The sequence below is a fragment of the Cornus florida genome, unplaced genomic scaffold, assembly GCF_030987335.1.
Source record: "Cornus florida cultivar Cherokee Brave unplaced genomic scaffold, ASM3098733v1 CherokeeBrave_3.0.0_Hap2_Chr06, whole genome shotgun sequence".
In the NCBI taxonomy this organism is placed as follows: domain Eukaryota; kingdom Viridiplantae; phylum Streptophyta; class Magnoliopsida; order Cornales; family Cornaceae; genus Cornus; species Cornus florida.
Genome location: NW_026775576.1, coordinates 75967681 through 75973680, shown reverse-complemented (window position 1 = coordinate 75973680; position 6000 = coordinate 75967681).

The window sequence follows — 6000 nt, the reverse complement described above, 5'->3', positions numbered from 1 at the left end:
CATTGTGCTAGAACTTGTTATGTATAAGCATGTTATGACTTTCTTGATTATTCTTGCGAATTATGCCATGTTGCTTAAATTGGATAAAGTATGGAATGATGAACTTGTGTATGTCATTGAGGTATTCATGCATTAACATTGGGCAGGAAAAGGGAAAGAATTAATTAACTTCAAAAAGGGGAAATTTCGGGAAAGTGTTTTTGATGAAATGATTTTATGCGAAACCCGGTCGCTGCGGGGTTACCAACGGGCCGGAGGTTAATATAGCCTAGAGGGGACTAGGGAGTCGCCCTAGTGTGGTTGAGCTAGCTGGGCCCCATAATGACGCCGCGAGGTTACCAAAGGTCAGGGACACTAGCCAATCCTCCTCTCGTGTCGCGGCGGGGTTACCAAAGGGCGGGCTGTATTAACGTTTGAAAGTGATGGTTTTGAAAATGAAAATGGGGAGTGTCATTGACATGCATTGCATTTCATTGCATTGCATTGCATTGTTTATATTTGGAATTGAATTGTATGTTGTATTTGATCCCCTACGTTGTATGATCCCTATCTCCCATTGGCCTATGCTTTGCTTGAATTCACAAGGACACAAGATTTGTGTCTTAAGTGTCTCTGCTGAGCTATATGCTCACCCCTATATCTATATATTTTTTTTCAGGTATTGGAAAAGAACCGGTGGACGACAATCCACCCCAACTTTGAAAATTACCAGAGGAGCATTTTCCTTGTTATTTTGTAATAGACTACTCCTTTGTTCATCCCTTATTTTTTGTAAAATTCCAAAGGTGTAATGATGTAAATTTCTTTTGAAGAACCATGATCATGTAATACATTTATGATACTTGATGACATATCGGATGCGAACTTGATAATATGTAACTTGTTGATGAATGGAAGGATAATCCTAGCTTGAAGCATTGTCTAGATTAGTAGGTTGTATCATTATCTTTTGTTGCTGTGAATTCGGAAATTAGTTGCATGACAGGTTAAATATGCATTTAAACAGGTTGCGGTAGGTCCATTTTTAGGGGAGGTTATGCCGAATTTTTTTTAAAAAAAAAATTTCTTGGCATTAGTTTTGGGATCGTTACAAATTTGGTATCAGAGCAAAGGTTCGAAAACCTTTAGGACGATGGGTAGAGGCCTACTTAGGGTCACATGGAATGTTGTTTGTGTTACTTACTTGACTACTTGCTACGTGATATTTTACTTAAATGAGCATGCTTAACTGCCTATGTGCTTACTGCTTACTTGTTTATGTTAAAATGTTTCTTGCATAGTCTTGCATGCTAAGTGTTGTACGGTATCAATTCTTGTTGAGTCGTCCACAGTCTTAGTGTCATGTTTCTGAATCGTTTTCTCGTTTTATAGCATGATGTCACGGCGTGAGGAACCTAGAGAAGTTGGCCCTAGGCCAACAAGGGGCGATGTTGGTGAGAGCTCTAGCTCCAATCCGATGGAGCCAATTGATGAGAACATGCTTCTTAGGGACTTGATTCCCCCAAGAGCTGTTCCCCCAAGAAGAGAGAATGTTGAAACACCTGTACCCGTAGAAGTGGGTGAAGGTTTTGTGGCACTAGAGTTGAATCGATTGTTGCAAAATGCCGTGAGAGCAACTATTGTTGCTCAGCCGCAGTTGGTACCACAACCTACAGTTCGAGTTAAGGAGACTCCAGCTCAGAAGCGTCTCAAGATCATTAAGGGGTTTTCTCAGCTGATGCCGATTATGTTTGAGGGCGGTGCGAACCCAATGGTAGTCGACAACTACATGGATCAAGTCGAAACTCAGTTGACCTCAATGGATGTGACAGAGGATCACTTGAAGATCATCTTAGCAACTTACAAGTTTGCTATGGATGCCAAGGTTTGGTGGAAGTCGATCACTAACCAGTACAAGATTGAAGAGATGAGTTGGGACAGGTTCAAGGAACTGTTTTATGAGAAGTACTTTTCGCTTTCCAAAAGATGGGAGCTACAAGACCAGTTTCATAATCTTATTCAAGGGAACATGTCAGTGGCGGAGTATGAGAACAAGTTCACCTCACTCTCCCGTTTTGCTTCAGAAGTGGTGAGAGATGAAACTAACAAGACTCGGAAGTTTGTCTCGGGTCTTAATGATCGAATGAGGCCGTTAATCACGGCACAGTTTATTAAGGTTTACTCTGAAGCAGTGGAAAGGGCTTTAATGCTGGAGGCTGACAATAGAGAGAAGGATGCAAGAAGAGAGCAATTGAAGCAAAAGAGGGGTGCAGGGCCATCCTCAGAGGGATCTTCTTGGAAAAGGAACAGGGGCAGTCCATCTTAGTTTCAGGGGCAACAGTCTACAAGATCTGCTCCTACCACTCCTATGCCAACTGGACCTGACAGGAGTGCAGTTGTTTGTTATCAGTGTCAGCAGCCCGGACATTACAAGTCCAGTTGTTCGATGAGATCGTCTTCAGTTTCGTCAGCTCCGAAGGCTTGTTATGGGTGTGGCCAGCAGGGTCACTTGATTCGTGATTGTCCGAGTCAGAGAGCAGGCACCATTAGTGGCAGAGGGTCACAGCAAAGGCCGTCACAATCGGCTACAGTTTAGTCAGGTTTCAGACCACCACCACCACAGCCTACTATGTCTTCACAGGGTTCACGATCAGTTAGGAGGGATACTCCTACTATGTCAGTGCAGCAGTCAGGTGTTCAGGTTAGCAGTCCTCTGGCACAGGTACCACAGGGACATGTTTTTGCACTGGCACAGACCGATGCATCTTCTGGACCGTCAGTTCTTCGAGGTATATTTCCAGTGTTTGGTTGTTGGGCCCGTGTTTTGTTTGACTCTGGTGCATCTCATTCTTTCATTTCATCATCATTTGCACTTGCATCGGGGTTAGAGGTTAGTTTCATGGATCGGGCGTTATGTGTTGATACGCCAGTTGGGGTTTCAGTGTCATTGAGCCGAGTTGTGCGGGATTGCTCCATTGTGATAGCCGGGCAGACCTTTGTGTTTGACCTTATCCTCCTGGAGATGACTAGCTTTGATGTCATTCTCGGGATGGATTGGTTGGCTTCATTTCATGCCACGATCGACTGTTACAGAGGAAGGATTACAGTTTGCACTTCTGAGGGAGACTGTTTCTTTTTCGTGGGAGATCGGAGTGATTCCCACATTTCATCGTTTTATGGAGTTCGTGGACGAAGTCATGGTGATTACTTCTTGGCTAGCCTTATAGCTGAAGAAGATGATGTTGGAAAAGAGGATTATCCTGCAGTCGTTTGTGATTTTCTGGACGTGTTTCCGGAGGATTTGACAGAGTTGCCTCCACACCGAGAAGTAGAGTTCTCTATTGATGTGATGCCAGGTACCGCGCCGATTTCTATGGCACCATATCGAATGGCCCTAGTTGAATTGGAAGAATTGAAGAGGCAGCTTGATGATTTGAGGATGAAAGGTTTCATCCGACCGAGTGTGTCACCGTAGGGCGCACCGGTCTTATTTGCTAAGAAGAAAGATGGATCTTTGAGGTTGTGCATTGATTACCGGAAGTTGAATCATGCCACCATCAAGAACAAGTATCCTTTGCCAAGGATAGATGATTTATTTGATCAGTTGAGGGGAGCCAGTTTTTTCTCGAAGATTGACTTGAGGTCTGGCTATTATCAGTTGCGGGTTAGGGATGAGGATATCCCGAAGACAGCATTCCGTACACGGTATGGACACTATGAGTTCCTTGTTATGCCTTTTGGCTTGACGAATGCCCCAGCGGCATTCATAGACTTGATGAACCGCGTCTTTCACAATTACTTGGACCAGTTTGTGGTAGTTTTCGTGGATGACATTCTTGTGTACTCACGGACTCAGGAAGATCACGAGGTCCATTTGAGTATTGTTTTACAGATTTTGCGGGAGCACCGATTGTATGCCAAATACGAGAAATGTGAGTTTTGGCTACAGGAGGTGAAGTTTTTGGGGCATGTTGTTTCAGAAGGTGGAGTATCAGTTGATCCATCAAAGGTTGAAGCAGTTTTGACTTGGGAGCGACCCAAGAATGTGTTTAAGATCCGCAGTTTCCTTGGTTTAGCGGGTTACTATCGGAGATTTGTGAAGGATTTCTCCCGTTTGGCAGCTCCTATGACCCGTTTGACCCGAAAAGGGGTCAAGTTTGTCTGGAATGAGGCCTGTGATTCATCTTTTCAGGAGTTGAAGACGAGATTGACTACAGCTCTAGTGTTGGTGATACCTGAGCGTGGCTTGGGTTATGTGATCTATTGTGATGCTTCACGTGACGGGTTGGGATGTGTGTTGATGCAGGATGGTAGAGTAGTGGCTTATGGGTCTCGACAGTTGAAGACTCACGAGTACAACTACCCTACTCATGACCTGGAGTTAGCGGCAGTTGTGTTTGCCTTGAAGTGTTGGAGATATTATTTGTATGGTGAGAGATTCGAGGTATTTTCAGATCACAAAAGTCTCAAGTACCTTTTTTACCAAAAGGACTTGAACAACAGACAGAGACGATGGGTTGAGTACTTGGAAGATTACAACTTTGATTTGCAGTATCATCCGGGCAAGGCAAATGTTGTAGCTGATGCCTTAAGCCGAAAATCTCATGGAACTTTGGCCAGTTTAGCTATTCGGAAGTGGAAGATGCTTGAAGATCTGGCAGAGATGGGATTGCAGTGTTTTGATGATGATGGTTACAGTGAGTCGGCATTCTTATTTAGTCTTGTGGCTCAGCCTACTCTTGTTGTACGAGTGATTGAGTCACAGAGACAGGACCTGGACTTAGATGCCATCCACGCTTTGATCTCTAGTGGTGAGACAGTAAAAGATTGGGCCTTGCATGCAGATGGGGGTCTACGGTTCAGGGGTTTGTTGGTGGTTCCCACAGTATGTCGTGAGGATGTCCTACGAGAGTTTCACACTTCCCGTTTTGCAGTTCATTCAGGTGGTACCAAGATGTATCACAATTTGAGACGTTAGTATTGGTGGAACAGGATGAAAAAAGATGTTGCACAGTTTGTGGCTAGATGCCTTACCTGTCAGCAGGTGAAGGCCGAGTATCAGAGACCAGCCGGTTTGTTGCAACCATTACCTGTAGCGCAATGGAAATGGGAGTATATCGCTATGGATTTTGTGACAGGTTTTCCAAGGTCACGAAGGGGCAATGAGTCCGTATGGGTCATCATTGACAGATTGACCAAGACGGCTCACTTTTTGCCTATTAAGGCAACAGATGATGCAGAGAAGCTTGGTGTATTTTATGTGAAAGAGATTATAAGGTTACATGGAGTCCCTGTAACCATTGTGTCAGATAGGGATGCTAAGTTCACTTCGAAGTTCTGGGAAGGACTTCAAGCAGCATTTGGTTCAGCGTTGCATCTTAGTACGGCATTCCATCCACAGACAGACGGTCAGTCAGAACGTGTTATCCAGATTTTGGAGGATATGCTTCGGGCATGTGTACTTGATTTGGGAGGTAGTTGGGAGGATCACCTTCCACTTATTGAGTTTGCCTACAACAACAATTATCAGGCGAGCATCCAAATGACTCCATTTGAGGCGTTGTACGGTAGACCTTGTAGGTCTCCTGTTTGTTGGACTGAGGTAGGCGAGACAGCCGCCTTAGGACCCGACATTGTACTCGAGACTACTGAGAAGATTAAGTTGATAAGACAGAGGTTACTTACAGCTCAGAGCTGACAGAAGAGTTATGCGGATAAACGGAGACGACCGTTATCCTTTGAGGTGGGAGACCACGTTTTTCTACGGGTTTCTCCACGGAAGGGATTGATGAGATTCGGAAAAAGTGGCAAGTTGTCGCCACGATTTATTGGACCGTTTGAGATTTTGGACCGAGTAGGAGAGGTTGCCTACAGGCTTGCTTTGCCACCACAGTTGGATAGGGTCCACAATGTTTTCCATGTATCGATATTACGGAAGTACGAACCGGATCCATCTCACATTTTGAGTTGGGTAGATGTGGACATTGATGAGGATGTTTCCTACGAGGAAGGACTAGTTCA